Consider the following 21,819-nt stretch of genomic DNA (forward strand, 5'->3'; position numbering starts at 1 on the left):
GCGGCCGCAGCTTCTCCATCGCGGCCCCCGCGACCAATAAAGCATCCAGCCGCCACACGGACGGATTTGGACAATTCCCTGCCTCTTAGTTTCCTTCCCTCGTGCCAACGGCAACGCGCGACCAGCCCACCCCGGGGCGCAGCCACAGAAGTGCCCAGAAGTAGCGGCAGCACCGACCCTGACAAGAAGTCGAGGCGCTCAAGCCGCGCGCTCAGGGGCCGGGCAAGGTGAGAAAAGTAACGCGCAGCCGCTGGCTACCTTTAAACTACATGTCTAATAGCAGTCTAATTTCAGAGTTTATGGATAAAGGTACAATGACCAAGGGGAAATCTAGAATTATTTCTCTAATTGTTTTGTGAGCATGGTCCCCTTTCTTTTGTAATGGCTACTCTACTATATTGAGAGGAATTAATCAAGAACATCATTTAAATATCAGAACAGACACTAAGACACATTTTACTCACAACAACAATAGTGGACCCGAGAACAGTAGAGGTTTTCTATTAATGCATTCTGTAAACCATGCCAAACCCCAAAAAAATCTGATAAAATGAAAGACTTTCCTGGGAGAAGATAAAAGAATAAACATGTGATTTTTAATTTTAAGAAGGCTTTAACACTGTCTTTAAATATGGCCCAGGTGAAATCACTCCACATTTTCAATTTTCAATAATTTTCTATTAAAAAACAGGAAAAAAGCAGAAGAAGTTATATGAAATATAAGGGATCATAAAATGAGACACCTTTGTAAGGCTAGTCATATTTTATGATGGGTCAATTGTAGCATCATATATGAGATACAGGAGGTAAATAAACTCTTACGTACTCTAGTGCTGTAAAAAAACAAAGGTTGAGGTTTTTCTCCAATATAAAACTTTTTAAGAAGACGAAGAAATTAGAGAGTAAAATTCCTGAAAAAAAAATTAGAAAATATGATGCATGATGAAAAGGTAAAGATGATGTTGACCTGGGGGAAGAAAGAACAGGATGAAATATTTCGAAAATGTAAAGAGTTAATGCAAAGAAAGTAATCAATCATTTGTCGTACCCACTCTGTGGGTAGCACATGAGGAAATTGTTTAATTTTCAAACCCATAAATATCATATTAGAAATTCCAAATATAAGGAATGTTTAGTGATCTAGTGTGGCTGGGAAATGCCCCATGTGAGATATTTTACAAAGCATGCCAGACAAACATTGATTTTTTTTTTCTATAAAGTACTGAAAGAGTTCCCATAGGACACTTCTCATCAGAAAATATATAAACATTAAGATTTTTCTTTATGTTCTTGTAGTTGTCATTTGTTTCATATCAAGGAGGATGGGTATTTATCATTTCCATATCCTTTGGCAGTGAGAAGAATTTCTTTCAATTGTGTAATGAAAATCTATTGGCTTCATGCTGATCTCTTGTTTTCAGTGGAAGTTGGCTACCAAATTAATTATTTTGTAAAATATGATCTTCCCCTTGAGTGTGCTTGAAAATAAATTGATCATACAGCCATTCATATAGAAAGACTTTAGAAGAGTCAGTGCCTATGTATACAGTCTGATGATAAAGCCTTGAAAAGAAATTCCAGGCAGATAAACAGTCACAAACTCCCAAAGTAAGAAATGGCAAAGCCATGTGTCACTTTGTTATCTTCATGTTGAGACTTCAGATGAGTTTGATTTCAAATGAAATTAGAAAGGTATAAAATTTCACAAAAATTCTCTAGCAACTCTAGGCTAGTTTTGAAACCCTACAGCAATGGCCAGAGCTATGTAGTAGTGAGGCGTCCCCAGGACTGGAATGTTAAGTGAAGAAACCCTGTGAACAACTAATTGTATGAAGAGATTCAAGCAGAAGCTCTATAATGGTAAAAGATTAAATAATAACTTGGTGATAGCTAAGAAGATGAAAATATAACCCAGAGTAACCTCAGATGATTATACAACAAAACCACAAACCCAGGAGAATTTGTATGTATATGTATGCTAATAATGAACTGGACCAAGATCAGTGTATGCACACTAGGAATTTCGTCATAGGCATGATCAAGTATGAGTGACCAATCACCTCTGTTATTACAATTCTTTTCTTGTTACCTTTTTGTGTAAAAGAATGTGCTTGTTTCTGAGGAGGTGAGCCAGCTGAATTAGGTGCCTGGCATTCTGTTCTGTAATAAAATATTTTTTCTTGATGAGTTGATCAGCTCTTGCAAGCCAGGTGAAAGAATCCAGCTTTAGGAGTAACAAGTTGAAAACAGATCATAAATTTGGCAGTAGCACCTCCCCTTTGGCCAATGCCTGTCAGGCTCTAGCCTTTTGTGCCCTTATTTTCATGCCTTACAGCACAGGACCTTGGCTGCAGAAGGTACATCATTACCTTCCCTGCTGAGTTCAGGGAAGACTTGGTCAATTGCCATCACCTCTGTGTGTAGGATGAAGGGGTGAGAGTGAGTAAAGGACTCTTTATACTGGAAGCTGTTAATGGGTCTGCAGCTTTGGCAGATTATATATACAAGTGGCACGGACTGGGGAGCCTGGCATTCAAGGGCAGCTACTGGGCAGATGAGCTACTGGGGTGTCTGAGCCCAGCTACTGGAGGGGGATATAAATATATATATATATATATATATATATATATATACTTTTTTTTTTTAAGATTTAAATCCTGTGTCATAAAGCAGATACTCACAAACTCCCTAGACATCTTAGGTAAATCAACAGAACAGGAAAACATTGTATAACACAAAATGATCTAAACTTGAAATTTTTTAAAATCAAATTCTGTGTATCATTGTAGAGAAATACGTTCATTTCTAAACTACTTAGTATGCCATCATTTTTTCCTTGAAATTGAAAGACTATGATGTTTATCAACATGCAATGGTGTTTGTTCATTACATTGATTTTTATTACAGATCCCACAATTTGAAATAATTATGAAAGAAACAACAGAAACAGATTTTTGATTGTTCATTGTTTGTGGCATCTGTAGGAAATATGTCGGCTTGACATCAACTGTTAACAAGCTTTATTTAAAATTTAGGGAAAAACAGTTGTAAATTATAAACATTGTCTATAATAGAGCTTTGTAGTTTACATAATTATATTCTGTGAAAGAAGGGAGGGAAGCTTGGTCTGACTTCATTTTTCCATTAGAAAAGATTCAACTGTCTTCATCCCATGATACCAGCTGCACTGCGCTTTGTATGAGATCACTGTGCTTAATTTCAATAGCCTGCAGAAAGAGTTTGTTTTTTAAGTCCTGTCTTTTGCAGATGTGCCAAGGGAAAGATAATTTTGGTTTCTCTAATCATATGCAGAAAACTAGCCCTGTTCTTAAGCTTTACTTTGCATGATGCTTCCAGAATAGCCTGTACAGAAATCACAGTTTCAAATTGAAGTACATTTTAAGTCAGTCTGTTTCCCAAAAGGATTCTCCTAAAGTACTTAGAATTTGTACTAAATATGAATATTTTTTTACTCATGGATATACTAAATGCTATTTGAAAAGAGTGTGTGTGTAAAGATTTTGAACATGTAAGACCAATATTTAAAGAAAATGTATTAAAGGATTAAAAGTATATATCATAAAGTATTATGATAGGAACATAAAATTTGACTCAAAAAGCTTTTAGATACAACATCCCTTACACTTTCATCAAGAACTTTCATTGGGGCACTGAATGCAGGTTTATGGTGAATACAACAGACAAAATTATTCTTTTTCAAGATAAATTTTTATCTTGCTGTTCTAACTTAAACTAAATGCTTATGAAAAAGTCTATGAATTTGAAAACTTTTAACTGCCTTTAATTGTCTGAAGGTATAGTGTATGTATTTACATACACAGAAATCCTTAAATATAAGCCCACAGTTTTATTTCATGTTTCCATTAGGCAAGGGATAGTATTGTCTCTTGGAACTGCAATTCTGTCCTGTGAATGTTAAATGAAGGTTTTAAACTTCTGTCTTGGCAATACATATGCTCAATTAAATAATTTTTTGCTCACAAACTTTACTCATTTTAACTGAAAATCAACTTTGGACAAGTTATTTCCTAAACTTTGGGGGAAACTGGCAGTGTTAATTAATTAACTAAATTGCCCAATTAAGGTAAGGAAAGCAGATTAGATTAAAGAAAGGGAGAGCAATGGAACAGCCAGTCAATTTTATTGTGTGGATAGGACAGCAAGACAGACCTGCACCTACTGGCAAAAAAATCCTAAGAATTCACAACATATCTGAATAGCAGCAGTAAATGCAGCTATATATAGAATACACTACAATCATAAAATTATTATGTGAAAATATTACATTAGCTTGTGCAACATCAATAACAAAGTAAGCTTTCTAATCTTTAAATATTATTTGTGCCTTGAAATGAAGGAGCAGAGAAATAATGAGACCATTTTTTAATGTTAATCCTTTCTTAGAAGATTAAAAAGTAAAACTAGCCAAGCAGATCCTGACTATTTCTGAGAGCAAGCCTTTAATCACATTATAATATAACTGAACACAGCTTGGTCGGGTGCTTATTTAATTATAATTAAATGCTTGCAACACATGTGTCAGTGATAATACAATATCCCTATTCCTAGACATCAACACTAGGATATATGTCTAATGATGATTCCACACTGAAGCTGTTGGGAAGTGTCTTGAACACAGTCTCCAATGGATTATATCTGAAAAAGAGATTGCAAAGAAAAAAGTTCAAAACAACCCTAGTATTGTATTACCAGTGATTAGGAAAAGTGCTGGAGTAACAGCCTGAGACATCTACAGACTTTATTGGTACATAGACCTATCACTGCGAAAATTTTTCTAAATTGAAGTGTTCTCTGCACTTTATTACTCTAAAAAGTTCAGAGCCCTAGTCCAGTTTAGGTAGAATAGATATTCTGCTCTAAATCCTATAGAGATGCCACATTTATTACGGTTAAATTTTCCACCATTCTATAATTCCTTTCATTTTTATTCAGAAAAAAGATTGAAATATCTTAGTTTAATCCAAGTTTTAAGTAAGAATATTTGAAGTTCTGCATCTGATTCTCTTCCAGCTTCAGTAATAACCTAAAGATTTTTTTATAAATCATTTTACTTCTCCCTGAGGACTAAATTGTTGCTGTGACACAAGATCTTTGATTTCAGTGGGTTTCATAGTGACATAAATAAATTTAGTGAAACAGCAAAGAAATGGCACAAAATCTGGCAGATCAGACAAATGTATGTGTAAGTAGACTATATATATCAGCTGTTATCAATATACAGTGCTATTTGAATCAACTGTCTATTCACTATCACTCAATGCCACCTAAGATATGGACTGTGCCAAATTGTCTAATGGTATAGACAGCTCTTTCACAAAAGTCTGTGCAGAACTTCCTGCAGGCTAGTAGATGTGGTAAAGGCTTACTCTGAAGGATGACATCTGGTAGTCACTGATCTACAGCAGTTCAACACATACTATTGAATTCTGGATGTCCCCTAATTACCATGTGACTGACACTGTAAATACTATGTGTGCCTACTTCAGATAAACAAGGAAGGGGAAAGTTTCATTCCAAGAAAGGTAAAGTTTCTTTTCATATTTCTGAACTGCCTCATTGCAGCATCATTCAACCGTACTTAGAACAGTATAAACTGTTCTAAGGTAGGTAGTCTGCAATCTTTACCAGGCTTGGCATCTTCTGTGATGTCACATATGTAAGCTTCCAGAAGGCTTTAATTTTCTCTAAAGATATTGTCTGGGCAACAGTAGGCTTTTTGGTGTCTCTTGGCAAGGAGTCTCCAGGTACAGAGTTACTAACATACTGTTCTGGTGACAGTAATTGTAGAGCAGGTGGTTGTTAGACCAGTTTTATGTGGCTGGTCTTTCCTGGTTCTAGCCTGATGCTAACTCACAATCTGCAACCCCAAGGCATCTTATCTGTTACGTAGTGGCCTTTCAGGAGGAAGGGGAGGATTTCTCCTCCTATGAGCAGAGACAAGTGTTTAATCTCCTTTGTCTTATAAGCAGTTGACTCTGTCACCTCACGTTTAGAAGCAATTTTGCCATCCCTTTGCAAAGTCTGAAGTCAGGGTTCTCACTCAGATTCTGCTGTTTATGGATTTGATAGGTGGATCACATGGTGGATAAGGAAATGGCAGGAGGGTCGAACTCAAAAGAGTTGCAGTCTGTGGCTTGATATCTGGGAGGATGTCAGTGACAAGTGGCGTTCCTCAGAGGTCTGACTGGGACAAGAATTATTTAAGTTTTTTGTCAGGGACATGGACAGTGGGATTCAGTGCACTTCTCAGCAGGTTTGTGGATGACACCAACCTGTGTGGTGAGGTTGCTGCTCTAGAGGGAAGGAGGGGAAGTGATACCATCCAGAGGTACCTTGACAGGCTAGAGAGGTCGGCTCATGCAAACCTCATGAAGTTAGCAAGGCCAAGTAGTGCAAGATCCTGCACCTGAACTGGGACATGCCCAAGCACAAGTACAGGTGGGGCAGTGAGTGCATTGAGAGCTGCCCTGCAGAGGACCTGGGGGTATTTGCGGCTAAAACATTGTATATGGGCTGGCAATATGTGCTTGCAGCTCAGAAGGCCAACTGTATCCTTCAAAAGAAGCATGGCCAGCAGATTGAGGGAGTTAATTTTCCCCCTCTACTCCCTTCTCATGATGCCTTCTGGAATACTTGATCCAGCTCTGAGGTCCGTTAACCTAAGAAGGATATGAACCTGTTGGAACAAGTTCAGAAGAAAGCCACTAAATCAGCAGAGGACTGGAGTAACTCTTCTAACAAACCTCTAGGTCTTGTTAAGCCTAAAGAGAGGGTCTGGGGACACACTCTAGAACCTTCCAGTACCTAAAGGGAGCCTAGAAGAAAGCTGGAGGGCATGTAGTGATGAGAAAAGGGTGATGTCCTTAAACTGAAAGAGGGGGGCTTTGATAGGATATTAGGGAGAAATTCTTCACTGCGAGGATGGCGAGGAACTGGAACAGGTGGCCCAGAAAAGCGGTGGATGTCTCATCCCTTGAAATGTGCCTAAGTCTAAGTCTCAGGGAACAACTTCAACTTTGCATGTCTTGGCTCTCAGGAGGGTCTTCAACCACACTGCTATGGTTACAAACCAAGGAGGTGGATCTTCAGTGTTGAATATTCAACACCAATTTTTTATGGAATTGTGAGCATGGCAGCGTTAGGGGCCAGGGAGGTGCAGATTTTAACAGGGAACACCAAGACGCAGGAAGTGGAACTTTTTTTGGTTTGCCTCATTTGCAGAAGGCGAGTGGTGGTATGTCCTTTAAAATCAGGGAGCAGAAACACAGGGAGCTATTCTTGCTCTTCCTGGCTGCAAGGCCCCAAAAAGCTTTCTTGGTGAGACTATTAGAAGAACTTATGGTTTTTGGTATACTCTGAGTTAGAAAGAAATATTCTTAAGAGATCAAAACAATATCTTGCCTTTTTTTGAAGGGGAGCATATAGAGTTACTTGGGAACAGCAGCCGTCCTGTTTTGTTTGTGCCTTTTTTGGTTAAACGATGCCCTCTTTTTTACAATTTTCTCTTTATTGCTGTGTTTATTGCTATCTTCTTTAGTAAATTGCAATTCTAATATGCTTAACTTCTTGTAGTTTGTTTTCCCTTTTTTTCCCCCTACACAGTTGTGGAGGAGGGAGGGGGGTGTTCAAGCAGTCTTAACCTTTTCCCCATGAGGATTTATTCCTTTAAAGCCACTGCACACAAAGTATCTTCTGTAGGGAAAACTCAGCCAAATATAAGCAGGCCAGGAAGTTCCTGAAGTGCACTGATGATAAATTTCTCTTCCAGCCACTCAGTATTGCATTTTCTGCAATCTTGATGAGAATGCCCCCTGCTACAATGTCCAGGTCAGTACTGAAGAGCTGAATAGTATTGCACCACTACTCACTTTTGGGACACACCACTATTTACTTGTCTCCAATTGGACTTTATGAAACTGTTCACAACTCTGGAGGTGCTGCCAAAAAATTGATTTTTTGTTCACCTCACTGTCCACTAACCTGAGCAGTACTTTCTTAGCATAGTTAAAATTCATAGTTAAAAAAAGGAGAAATAGAGAACTGATGTGGTTATGTTCAATCTTTTCTTCTGAAGCAATTTGATTTCATGTTTAGAAGAGCTTTCTTTTCTATTTTTCTTGACTAAAGAATTATCTTCATTAAGTGTTTTCTCTCAGATAGTTCTAGCTTTGGAATCAATCCATAAAGAGCTGTAAATAATTTGATTTGACAATCCCATACATATGAGAAAAAAAAAAACAATATCATCTACATGAGTCTAAAAATAATAACCTTGGGTATTATTCTGTACTTACAAATCAACAGCTATAGTATAACCTTGTAGCAAACATGAATAATGGCTTAGCCTTTTTCTGCCACCCCATGTTTATAGAAGGGCAGTCTCATGTCCCTTGGTTTGTTGTTTAGTTAAAGGACAAAGACAAGTAACCAAAGACATAAAGCTATTATACATTGATCTCATAGCAGAAAAAAGCTTTCTAAAAGTCTGTAGCATTAAAACAAAAAATAAACTTTATCCTTTGACACTTTTCAGCTAGTTACATTTTCACACATTTCAAGATTTATCACTTGTTTGCATTTTCAGTTTTCATTCTAATGAGTGTTAGATAAATTATTAACCTGTTTTTGAAAAAAAAGAGAAAAGGGTTTACTTGGGGTAAAATTGTAGTCTAGAGCATTTTCAAAGGGTTGTCTGAATCCTCATCCTGCAGATCTACTATGACAGACTGATGTCAGTACCTCACATTTGGCTCAGAGGTACATGTAAGCAAAAAAAAAAGCAAACCAATCTGGCTTCAGACTTCCTGTTTCAATCACCAGCTGGCTAAGAATACTAAACTATACATTTCCCAGGGAAAGATTGTAGAGTAGAAAGCTCTAATCCCCATACCACCTCCAGATTCTCATGAATTAATGCATTAGTTCATAAATAAATTACATACTCAAACCTCTCCCTAAACTATGTTCAGTCATTTCCTTGCATCCCTATGGGTAGCTGAGTGTTCACTCAGATTTCTTTAATTACTTGTTGACATCAGAAGAAACATTGAACTTTCTCTCTTGCCTCCTCCCATATGTATACTACACATTGATATATTTTTAGTAAAACCAAAAGAATGGATGGCAGTTAATGAATGGGCTACATTTTTACTATTTCCTGAAATAACACTTATTAATTATTGAGATATAAATGTTAAAGGTTTGTATTCTTATGGCAAATAGATAATGATACTTAGGATATTACAAGTTTTAAATGGTATTTTTCTTTTTTTTCTGTAACTTTTTAGGGGTCAGTAGTGCAATATTTTCTACTATTATTCATACTTCACACTATCTGCTAATTAAAGACAAATCTGTCGGTATCCAGTTACTCAGTTCTCTGGAAAAGTTAATTTAATAGGCAGCCTATGATATTGGTAGGCACCATTTCATTCATTAAATGTAATAGAAAAGAGTAACAAGACTAATTCGTTGTACCCATTTGTATTGTCAAAGGCTGGAAGAGCCTTGATGATTTAAACAACAGTTCTACTGTGGCTCTCAGACTGAGAAAGAAATTTCAGGTTCTGTGGAAAAGTAGAATTTCATGTGTTTTCCTTTTATTAACATCTACTACATGACTTAGGCACCTCTACATGGTTGGTGGTTTTTCCAGGAATCAATTTCTTATGTATTTACCAGGTATACAGAACAAGAAAATTGACTAAATAGAGGTTCTTTTCTTTTTCCAAGAAAACTCAAGAACTCCTTGTTGTTGTTGTTTTTTTTTTTAATAAAATAAATTAATAGAAAAACACTACTAAGAACTTCATATAATGTCTTAGATTATCCAGCCAGTTTCATTTTGAACCACAAATGACTATATTCTTTTGGATGAGTCTGAAGAAAATAAGTTGGTGGGTGCTTAAAGAGATGAGAGTGTTTTTCAAAAAGAAAAGTAAAATCGGTGACATTAACTCCTGTATTCAGGTTTCCATTCTACAAAATTAAGATGGTCTGAGGACTGGATCACCTCTCCTATGAAAATGGGCTGAGAGAATTGGGGTTGTTCAAGGTGGAGAAGAGAAGGCTCTGTGGAGACCTTACAGCAGCCTTCCAGTACTACCTAGAGGGGATTTTAGGAATGAGGCCTACAGCCATAAGATATGCCATGAAATACATGCCATGAAATACATGGTTTTCAAACAGAGGCCAGATGGCCGTTATCCATGCAATCAGTCAGCTGGAAGATGGAGTGATGCTAAGGTGTCACAGTTTTGTTCTGCCCTTGCACAAGACCCACAGTCTTTATAATCCCTCTCTCTGTAATTCTCAATGTCTCTTATTCACATATAAAGTGGCTGACTCACTACCATTTATGGCAGCAGTAACAGATTATTTGTCTACAGTTTTGCCTCCATTTCTCCCAAAATTATAAATTGGCATTTGAAATCCTCTATGGCAAAGGATGAGGATACAAGCACCTTGCAGACAAGTTGACATGCTTCTTGTTCTCTCCTCCCCAAAGCAAGGACAATTACCTTTGGTAATATTTGAGTCTCTGACTGCATTGTAGTATACCTGGGAACACTGAGAATACCTGGGAATACTTGTACCTGGCACTGTGTGCAACTGACTGCACCCATGGTGGAGTGGTTGCAACTTGATGATCTTTAAAATGAACCCTTCCAACCCAAACCATTCTGATTTTATGATCTAGAAGTCCTAGACAAAACAGCCCTTGACTAAATAGTGGTACATCCAAAGGCTCTGAGCAGCAAGGAGGCAGTTAATAAGAATCAGAACTTCTATTACTAGGATGATGGAGATGAAGATATGTAGAGAGATTCTGTACTAATACCTACTTGAATAATCTCCCTACATTCCTGCAAGAGCACCTGCCATTCCTTCCACCCTCGGTAGACTTCCTTTTTCAGCTTGAGTTTATCCAGGAACTGCTTGTTCATCTATGAAGACTTCTTGGCATTTTTGCCTGACTTACTCTTTGTTGGGATGCATCACTCCTGAGTGCAGAGGAGGTAATCTTTGAATATCAACCTACTTTCTTGGGCCCCTCTTCCCTCCAGGGCTGTTCTATGGCACTCTCCAAGCAGATCCCTGTAGAAGCCAAACTCTGCTCTCCTGAAATCCAGGACAGCAAGCTTGCTGTGTCCTCTCCTTGCTGCCCTTAAGATCTCAAACTCTGTCATTCCATGCTCACTGCAGCCATGGCTGCCCTTAGGTAATGGACTTCAAACAATTTTTCACATTTGCAGGGCAGATGAACATCAATAGCTGTGACACTTACAAAAAAACCCCAATAGTGGTAAAATACTAAGTGTCATGTTTTCTAGACATTTCTTCATTAAAATTCTACAGAGACTGTGTAAATAATGAGATTCAATTTTTAGATAGTAATTCACAAATTCAGTCTGATACTGTGTTAAGCAGAAATCCCCATTTATTATATGTGATCTCCGATAAAGATTCTGCAGATCAAATTTCAGCCCTAAGCTTATCAACCTTTTGCCAGTAGTGATGTAGCAACATTAGTAGTATCATGAAAAAAAACCCAAGCTCTTTGAAAGTTGCCTTGTCAGACCATGACTCAATATGTAAACATATACACAACAATATCCTATTGTAGCCTTTTATCAGAGCTCAACTAACACTGCAACATAGGTAGATTGACAGATATAAGCTGATTTACTAAAAATTTTGCAAAATTAATTTGAAATGTATTATTTTAATCTACATTTTTAATACATGAACATTAAAAAGATCATTAATAGAACTTTTATTTTAGTTATTTAGTTATTTAAAGGTAGCATCTATGTGCTGTGATTAAAATAATGACTAAATATGCTTTCCTAACATCACCGAAATTCAAATTTCACATAGGTTCAAGTTACATACTGTATGATAATGGACACTGAATAGCAACTGTATTGTTTTTCATTTTATTATTCCAGCCTTACTGTCATATAAATGGAATTACAGACAAACACACATTTTATGATGTTTAAATTTATTTAATATCATGAGAATTCTTGTTTTTCAATAAGAGTATTAGTGTATTTCAAATCCTTGAACTATGGGAATTGTACTTTTATTTCCATTAGTTTTCCAATTAAATAAATTGAATCAAATTCTTAGTCCCCATGGGAATACACTTGTTAGCTATAGTATTGCAGATTTTTTTCTTGTCTCTTCAGAGGTAGAAATTTTGAGCTATCTTCATTAAAATTCACAAAAACCAGTGGCTTCCTGGATCCATTTCATACAAAAAGCCTAAGGAAGGTCAAACAGAGAGGTGAAGCAGAGAAAATGAATTTCTTGAGAAGAAAGAGAAAAAGAAACACTGCTTCTGCATCCTGTCTTCAAAGTCATATCTAGAAAATACTTTGTTTTGCATTGAACAAGTGGGCTCACAAGTCATTTTATAAAGAAATAATGAAGCATTGATGTTTATTATTAAATAGCTAGGAAAACAAACTTCATAAATGTTTTGCATTTTCTTAGAGTATTTTATTAGATATCATACAGAAAATTATAATTAATCTGTGGAACAGTTTTATATAATTTAAAAAGACATAAATATAAAGTAGAACTAACACAAAAATAGTGACATATATGACTTATTGACATGGCCAGCATATAAATAATAAGCTGTGTTAGGCTGATCTTGGCTAGTTGCCGTATTCCCACCCACCCTACTCCTCAACAGGAGAATATAATATAGAAAGGTTCATGGGTAATGATAAAGACAGGGAAATCACTTACAAATTACTTTTACAAGAAACCAGAATTAATGCAGGGAAAAATAATTTGATTTATTGGCAATAAAAATTAAATTTGGATGGTGAGGAAAAAATACAGAAACTTGACACCTTCACCCACCACTCCCATTTCCCCAGTCTCAATTTCAATCCTTCATTTTCCACTCCTCTGGGAGTGAGGAGTTCTCAGTTCCTAACAGTAGCTCTCTGCCACTCCTTCTGTCATGTCTGCTCTAACATGGGTCATTCCCATAGGCTGCAGTCCTTCAGGATAGATTTGCTCAAGTGTGGGCATGGGCAACAGTTTATCAGGGCATATCTGCCTGCTCTCGTCCTCCACAATATTAGCTTCACCATGCTTCTCTCCACCATAGGATGAAAAACACTCTTTATGAGTAAATTAACATAATTACATGTTTACATTGTAAATAATTTGTTTGATAGAGTCAGTTGTCTATTACTTTTATAGTCAATGGTGTCTCCAAGAGTAACTTCTGAACTGCTGCTATTCTAGATGTAGGGGTCAGATAGGAAGGTTTTAGCAGAATGCTACATCTGACCACAGAGAATTGGAGATGTTAGTGAAGGCAGCCATATTTCTCATCTACAAACATAACTTGTATGTAGCTAAATTCAGGTAAAGGTAATAAATAATTGCATTAGAATAATCAGAAGATGTTCTCTGTGTTTTATGGACTGTATCACATGCTAACATGAATTGCATGTTATAAGGGTTTTTTGAAACTATTTATTAAGTGCTAGCTTATTACTCATAGTTATTTTGGAGTCTGCTTGTAAACTTGATAGATTCTCAGTGAGCAATGTTATGGACTGATGATAAACAAAACCCAGAATAGTTAGAAAGCTCAAGTTAATTTTTACTGTAAAGTACAAATACTGTCAATTCATGCTGTAAAGGATGCACCTTAGACAATTTCCTCATCATTACTACCTCAAAAATGCTTCATTATAATACATTCAATAAAGGTTACATCTAGTTTAAGTAGTTTTTTGTTTGGTCCTCTCAAGTAGATAATGTCATCTGCCATTATTGCACTTGTAATTCATTATAATTATGTATAGTGTGTACAGAATTTGTAAGAAAGGAATTGAAAAATACAATTGCCATAGAATCAGAGGTTTTAAAGTTTGCACATAACACAAAATAAGCAAATAACTATACAAATATAATTTTTGTAGGTGTTTTGCTTTCTTACAATTGTAATGACTTAATTATAATGTAAGAAATCAAAATTCTATGCTGATAAATATATTAATCAATAAAACATTATGATCTATCCATGTATAAATTCTGCTGAAAATTTACTTTCTTTTGAAACACAATTTATAATGGAGATAACTGTGTTTTAATTATGAAAAGACTCCTCCTCTGCTATTATTTAATTATATTAAAATAAATAGAAAAAATCTTGGTGAGGTCAATGGTATTAGAGACTGTTTTGTTAGAGAAAATGTATTAGATATAATTTTTGTAGTGCCTTATGAAAATACTTACCCTTAAATGTAGCAACTTTCCTGTGGCAAGAATCTCTCCCCAATCCATATGTTGTGCCATTTGACCACTGAGAAAAGCTTCTTATTTGTTATAGCTGAAAGCATTTTAAATGGACAGAAAATGAGTTGGTCAGAACTCCTTGGAGGAGGGATACAGCCATATCTTGAGCTTACAGTTGTCTGCAGCAAAGTGCCTATAAGCTACTGTGAAAACTGTAAATTATTAATCTTCAGAAAGCTAAAGTCCTTGGCTCCAATCATTTCACCTAGTTAGTGAAATTTTATAAAGCAAAAATTTAATTTGTAAAATATTTTCTCTCTGTTAGACTCACTTTTTTAAAGTGATTGAGTGATGAATTTTCATGTAAACATCTCTGTCAAAATAACAGATTAGAGATGGCACATCCCCTCAACCATAGGTTGATAATCTTAGGACAGGCAGATGTTTGGATGTTTTCTAATGGGACTTATGCTCTCAGTAAATACATATGATGTTCATTCATGGTTTTGATTTCCACACACTCAGCCATCTGTTAAAATGACACCTTACCTGTTAACAAGCAAGTCATATTGTTCTCAATATAAATGGAAACCAAGTAAAGACAGCGTGGGGTGGAACACCTCAACAAAGATGAAAAATGGCTGCTTCCACTAAAAGTCTCTCAATTTAAACTATATTGTGTCATATTCATCTATAAATCTCTAACGCCCTTAAAAATATTAATCTAATAAAACAACCATCTCTGTAGTCTTTGTTTTATTGAAAAATATTTTTATCATATCTCTTATTTTGTATATATCCTGTTTTTGAACAGCATTTAGTTTTTATAATCTCTTCAGTCAATATCAATATCTTTCTTATGTGCAATGATGTCTTAACAGAACTTGTGCATTTGACACCAAGTAAGTATTATATTTAAAATACCGTTTGTATTCTGACTTAAGGAATTCTTATCAACACTTACACATCAAATTTCAAATCACATTATGCTGTAGATTTTTTAATATTAAAGAAAGAAAAAAAAATCAATAATTACTTAAGACTTTACACCTCTTGTCACTATTTGCTGACAAGACAGTGATTTCTCTTGTGAGATTCATGTTTCACCGTGTTAAAATCCAGTCATGATCTAGAGACTTAGCTACTGACATTCTTCAAAGCTAAATACGGAAATGCAAAGCTAAAAGAAATGTGGAGGGTTTAGAATGTAGTAGTTTATGTATCTGGGTATCCACATAGGCTTATCTTATCATCTGGAAATTTTCAAACTTGATTAGATAAACCCTTTGTGATATGATTTTCCTTGGAAGTTATTCCTAAAAGGCATCCAGAGGCCCCTTTCTGATTTTAATTTTTCTATGAAGAACAATTGTGAGAAGTTAAAGTTAGAATAACCTTGATAACCTTAAATTTACTTTTCTGTTGTTATTACTACTAGTTGTGTTCGACTATTTTTATTATGTGGGAGATATGTTGGCATTGGTGCTTGGCACCAATTGACAGTGGATGGGAAGTGACTGTCACCATCAGTTTATCATCTTACTGTAAAACTTTCATACCTTTTCTCTGGGAGTCCTCACAGGGAGCTCCTCACAGCACTGACTCCTTTTATCTTCCTTCCACACAGCTGGCTGACTTCTTCCTGTCCTTTGCGGCACATACTAACCCTTACTGTCCCTAACACAACTGCCTGACCCTTGCTCCTCACAGCAGCACAGCCAACTGACTCCAACTCTCCTCTCAACCAGCTAACCCACTCTTTTATAACACCCATCTTTATTGGACATACCTATTGCTACCTGCCACGACTTCAAGCAGACAAAATGAGCCAGCTAGCACTGCCCATGCGAGGCCGGGTGGCCGCCACATGAGAGGGCACTCCAGGGGAATGGTGTCTGCCACCCTGGTAGTGCTGAGTGCTGTGGCGTGGGTTACACAGCTTTGGTAGCTTCACATGCTGAGAGGAGATGAAGAGATGAGAGAAGGACACTTGTTTGCGAGCCCAAAGAGCTTTTATTCCCCCAGGTGTCGGAACAAAATGCTCTCAGAGCAGATGCAGTGACAAAATGCCGAGGAAACAAAGAAAGGCAAAGGGTTAAATAGGGGGTGGGCGGACAGGGGTGTAGATCTGTCTGGCCCAATGGGGACAACTGATAGAGGGATATAACAACCAATGGTAACATAACAGAGGTGGGTACAGAGTCCTGGGATGAATAGAAAGGCTAAGGTGGGGTGATTGATACAGAACTTTCTTGAAGAATCTGGGGGTGGTTACCAGATTGACACTCAACAGGGAGTGACAACCCCTGACTGACAGAACAAACAAGGAGAAAACAGGGAGAGGTGAGGAGATTGACGGGTAACTGTGGATCCGAGTGGCAGGAACTCTCGGGGTAAACAACTTGGAACAAACCACTGTGAGGGGAAAAATAGAGAAGTACAAGGAACAAACCTAACTAACATTAATAAAACATCTGACTAAATAAATTCAACCTACAACAAGCTGTGACCTATTAAGGGCAGGGCTGTTCCTACTCTTTGGTAATTAGCATAGCTGCAACTCCTCAGGGGCAAGATTGCCTTCAGCACTATCTCTGTTCTTACAATCCATCCTCCCACAATTCCTCCTTTCTTTTTTAATTATAAAGTTGCAGCATTTCTAGAAATACATGTTTAAGTAAATTGACATTATGACACGTTTACATATTTCACTTTGGACTAACAGTTATACAAATGTGCGGCTTTTGTTCTCTGCGGCCTCAGGCGGCTGGGAAGCCGGGCTAGAGCCACCCTTTGGTGAGACCACACGGACGCTCCTGGGCTAAGGCATTTGCCTCCCTGCTAGTGCGGAGCGCTCCAGCGTGGGTACATAGCTTTCATAGCCTTTATGCTGAGAGGAAGCAAAGGGATGAGAGAGGCACACTTTGTCTGTGGGCCTGAGAGCTTTTATTTCCCGTGTGGTCGCCGTGATGGTTGGAGCGGCTGCTCCCAGGTTGGCGTGAGGGCAAAATGGCGAATGGACAATGAAAGCATTGGGTTAAATGGGGGCAGGCTGACAGGGGAGGAAAACCCCCTCACCCAATAGGGACAGACAACAGGGAAGTGACGTGGATCACAGCATCCTATGGGAACATAACAGAGGTGGGTACAGTGTTCTGGGACAAATAGGATTGCCAAGGTGGGGTGATTGAAACAGAAGAACCAGGGAGTGGCTACAAAATTGACATGTGAAAGCTCCTGTGGTAACTTGGAGCGAACCATTTGTGGGGGAAAAATAGGGGAACAGAGGACCGACCTAACTAATATTTATTAAAATCTCTAACTGAACCAACCCAGCATACAACACAAATGTTCAGGCAACACATCACAGTGAGAACATATGTTTTTAAGATTTGGTTTAGTTTTGCATTTCACAGTATAGAATATCAACCTAAGGCTTTTCATGAACTAATGTTGTGTTTACTATCCTCTGCAGGGCCCTTTGCAGAAGACTGTAAACACAGTACAAGCACTTTTGGTGTAATTTCCATTAACTCTTGAATGCATCTGTGAATTGAGCTTGATTCATTCTCTAAATTCATAGAGTACTCATCATCAACTCTTTACACCTATACTTATGGAATAATGACAAAATTAATAGCTGTAATTCATATGTTTTACTAACAAATAAACACATTGTACTGAGTAATAGAACTACTCTGTTTCCAGTTCCTATTGCTATTTTACTACATTCTCTTGTCCTTTTCTCAGTTTTGTTGCTTTTGTCTCTTGCAATTCCAGTTCTTCTTTTATCTGTTGAAGTACTTATTTTTGTCTTGTTTAAATAAACATTTTCTATCTCTGAGTCCATTGGGTTAAAGCCAAGCAGGAAACAGAAGGGTTTCCCCATACATGGGGAATAAAAACCTCTTCTATTTAAGATATCTAAAATAGATGAAAGAGAATTCATACAAAACTTAAAGCCATATGATTAATGTGATCTGTTTTCATTTTCTCAATGAGACAAAATATCATACAGTTTTGCATGTAAATAATTTATAAGCTTAGACATTAATTCCTAGTAGAATATATGAAATCAAATTACAGTAAATTTAGCACAACATATCTCCTTCAAATTATTTTCAGATTACACTTTTGTGTAACCTGACAACTGTAGCTGAAAGATGAAACTAAATTACTACTACTACAGTTACACTTTTCTATCTAGAAAAAAAAATCTGATTATAAATCTTCTAATGTCTTCATTAGACATTAGAGAAACATCAACATAGAGAAATATAAACAGAAACTAAGCCAAGTTCAACAATAGAAGGACCTTTGAAAATGTGCATACTTCAATGTCAGAGAAAAAGTCAACATATAAATTAAACATTTACAGGAAACATTCTGGAAAACAAAGCAATTTTATGAAAACTATGTGACAGACGTCTACAGCTAAACAGTTTAATTTATATAGCATTTGCATTTCATGAATTGAAATAATTTCACCATATTTTTATTATTATTTTTTAATTATACAGGCAACCAATCTGATGCATTCATTTATCTGACACTGGAAAGATTCCCCTTTCTGATTTAATTCTGCAAAAAGTTAATTCCTGAGAGTGATGAGAATTATGTATATCTTTTGTCTTTAAGATGCTGATTATTGCTCTCCTGCTTTCTTTCCTGTCTCATCTCTTTCCATATTGCTTGCAAGGAATTTATCCTGCTGCTCTAGATGTGTCAGGCTAATGTTAGGGAGAGAGTCAAAGTCCATTACTTTGTATTAAATTAAGATAATAGCCCTGTTGTCCTCTACTAAACTGTAATGAGTGTCCTGTCTCCTCCAATAGTGGGAACCAAAGCTTCAGCTTGATAATCTAAGAAAAAGCACATTGTTCCTTAGCTTTACACACAGTCTTTCCCCATCTGTCGGTTTCCCTGGCTTGTGAGGGTTGATAGAACCTGAAAGAGTAGCTTTGTGGCTTCAGTCTTTTTGCAAAATGGAGCTATGGCAGGTAAAATAAATGTTGGTCCTGCTGAGGAGAGTGAAGAGAAAAAAAGCAGGAGTCAGGAAAATAGGCTAAACAAATTGGGCCAAAAGTACAATGAATATATACCCAAAATGCAGTTTAGCTGGTATTAAAGAAAACTGGGTAAATAATATGGGAAAATTTAATCAGAACTATAGAGCCATTGGACTATATGAATTGTTTGTTTATCTAGAGAGGAAGCTTACCTGTCTTCAAAGAACTGGCTTAGAGAAGAACTACGTATGGATATTCTTAACAGTTATAGGAAAGTCAGACAAGAGTAATTATTAATTTGAGGGAAGAAGGACAGAGTTCTGTTCAAGGTTACTGCTTATCTCTGTGGCAAGCTGAACTGTTACTTTCCAAAGATTATGACAGCCTTCTCTGGATCTAACAAAACTTGTAACTAGACAGCTGCTCAGAGATCCTTCTTTTCTGGCCTTTTTTTTTTTAATGTGTTTTTTTTGTTTTGTTTTGTTTTGTTTTGTTTTTTTTTGTTTTTTTTGGGACATACACTCTCTTTAAAAAGACCTAAGCTTTCACTATCACTATCACTATCACTAGCTCAGTTAGTTGGAGCACGATGCTAATAATACCAAGACAGTGGGTTTAATCCCTTTATGGCCCATTCACTTACGAGCTGGACTCAGGATCATTGTGGATTCCTTCAAACTCCATGATTCTGTGATCATTACTCAAGAAACTGCAATACAGGACTAGTTCAGCTCAGGTTTTCTTCTGTTGTTCTGAATATGAGCTCATTACCCACTGTGCAGTGTCAATTCACACACTAAGGTAAGGCATATCTATTTTTTTAATCTAGTTTGCACAAAGTAGGGAGTATGTGGTAACCCACAAAAGGCTGTCTGATTATCAAAAATTTACACTATTTATACATTTTAACAAACAAAAGCATCAACATTCATTGGTTACAGAGTATATAATGAGTCAGTAGTCATGATCTCCCACACCAATTACGTTTTTACCAGCTACTGCTCAGTTTTGCTGACTTCTTTCCTGATGGCTATTATCCAAACAGCCCATTCATCCTGGGATTGGCTTCCTATTCCTTAAAAGACTAGCCAAGCATGAAACATTCACAATACAATTGCTTAGTCATAACAATCCAGCTACAGCTACTGATTAACAACTAAAAAAAATTGAAAAGTTTGATTCAAATCTTAAGGGACTCAAATTTTTAAAGGTTCAATATGAGCGTGATGGGTAAAAGCCATGATACTACGTGTAAATTACTGTGCTTCCTAAAGCTAGAAATCAGTCAGAATCAGGCAATGGTTTGTAAGTCTTGAGCTAATGAGGACATATTATAAAAGAAGTAGCCAAACCTAGACATGGAATAAATAGTGATTTTGTAGAAGAGGTATCTGACCCATGACCTACTAAGCAACAACACTGTCCCTTACAATCAGTATTGAATTTGTCATCCAGTATAATAGAAACATTCTGTGTAGCATTTAAGTGTAGATTTAACATTACATTTTCCCTTGATTACAGATTGACTTAAATAAATGGTTAGTGTTTTCTTGCATGGTTTCGTTAGGCTTACAAACCAAACTGTGCAGGATATTTTAGGAAATCCAATATGCTAGAATGCATTAAAATATTGCATAACATTTTCCTGCACCTTTGCAGATGAAAATCCTCTGAATAGGGCTCTTGATACAAATCAGTGTATCTTTTACTAATGCACCAGTATTCAATTCATATTTACATGAAAAATTGAGTGAAGTACTGACATGCTGGAGAGAATTATCATAGCTGTTTGCTTGAATACGTGCCATCAGTAGGAAAACCTAGAAAAAACAATGCACATAATATCTGCCTGATTATATTATGGCTGATAAGCTTTTATATTAGGGTTTTTTTTCAATCTTATGATGAAGTTACTACATCATTTTTTACATAAGGTGCACACTTCTTTCATGCTCAGTGAAAGCTTATTATACACATACAGTGAATACCTATAAAACCCCTTCTACTATAAAATATAAAATGCTTATAAAAGTTCTATTTTACTGTATTTTGACCATATAAATTAGATACAATAAATAAAACAAATATTTTTATTTCCTCATTTTTTTATAAATTTCTCAAAATTTTCAATACATGAAGAGAAGATTTGTGATTGTTTTTCCAATATCTTTTTTAAAGCAATGCCTATGAAAAGTGACTGATGAATCTACCAGAAGAACTTCTGAGTTTTTTGCTCCAGTCTATTTTAGTGGTCAGCCTGATTGCAAAGTGTAAGCAAGTAAATGCTGCCATGAATTTTGCACCCCAAAAACCACTTCAAATCACAGAGAAATTAATCAATGAAAACATTTTGGAGGCTTTATGAATTTCATTCTTTAAAAATCTAAATTTTCACCCACTTTCCTTATTTAAGAAATTTTGAGGGGAGGGAGATAGGGAATCAAACTGCATTTTGAAAGTTGTTTGCATCATAATAACAGTTTCTCAACAGTAA

General features: G+C 36.4%; 1 long non-coding RNA gene across 1 annotated transcript; it reads right to left on the reverse strand.

Moving 5' to 3' along the window:
* Positions 1-12,113: 12,113 nt before the first annotated feature.
* LOC128787329 (uncharacterized) lies at positions 12,114-19,588 on the reverse strand. Its single transcript, XR_008430668.1, has 3 exons — positions 19,538-19,588; positions 14,317-14,410; positions 12,114-12,312 (listed from the first exon to the last, which is right to left on the reverse strand). It is a non-coding gene; the product is annotated as an uncharacterized LOC128787329 (long non-coding RNA).
* Positions 19,589-21,819: the final 2,231 nt, after the last annotated feature.

This window comes from Vidua chalybeata, chromosome 4 (assembly GCF_026979565.1).
Source record: "Vidua chalybeata isolate OUT-0048 chromosome 4, bVidCha1 merged haplotype, whole genome shotgun sequence".
Taxonomy (NCBI): Eukaryota; Metazoa; Chordata; class Aves; order Passeriformes; family Viduidae; genus Vidua; species Vidua chalybeata.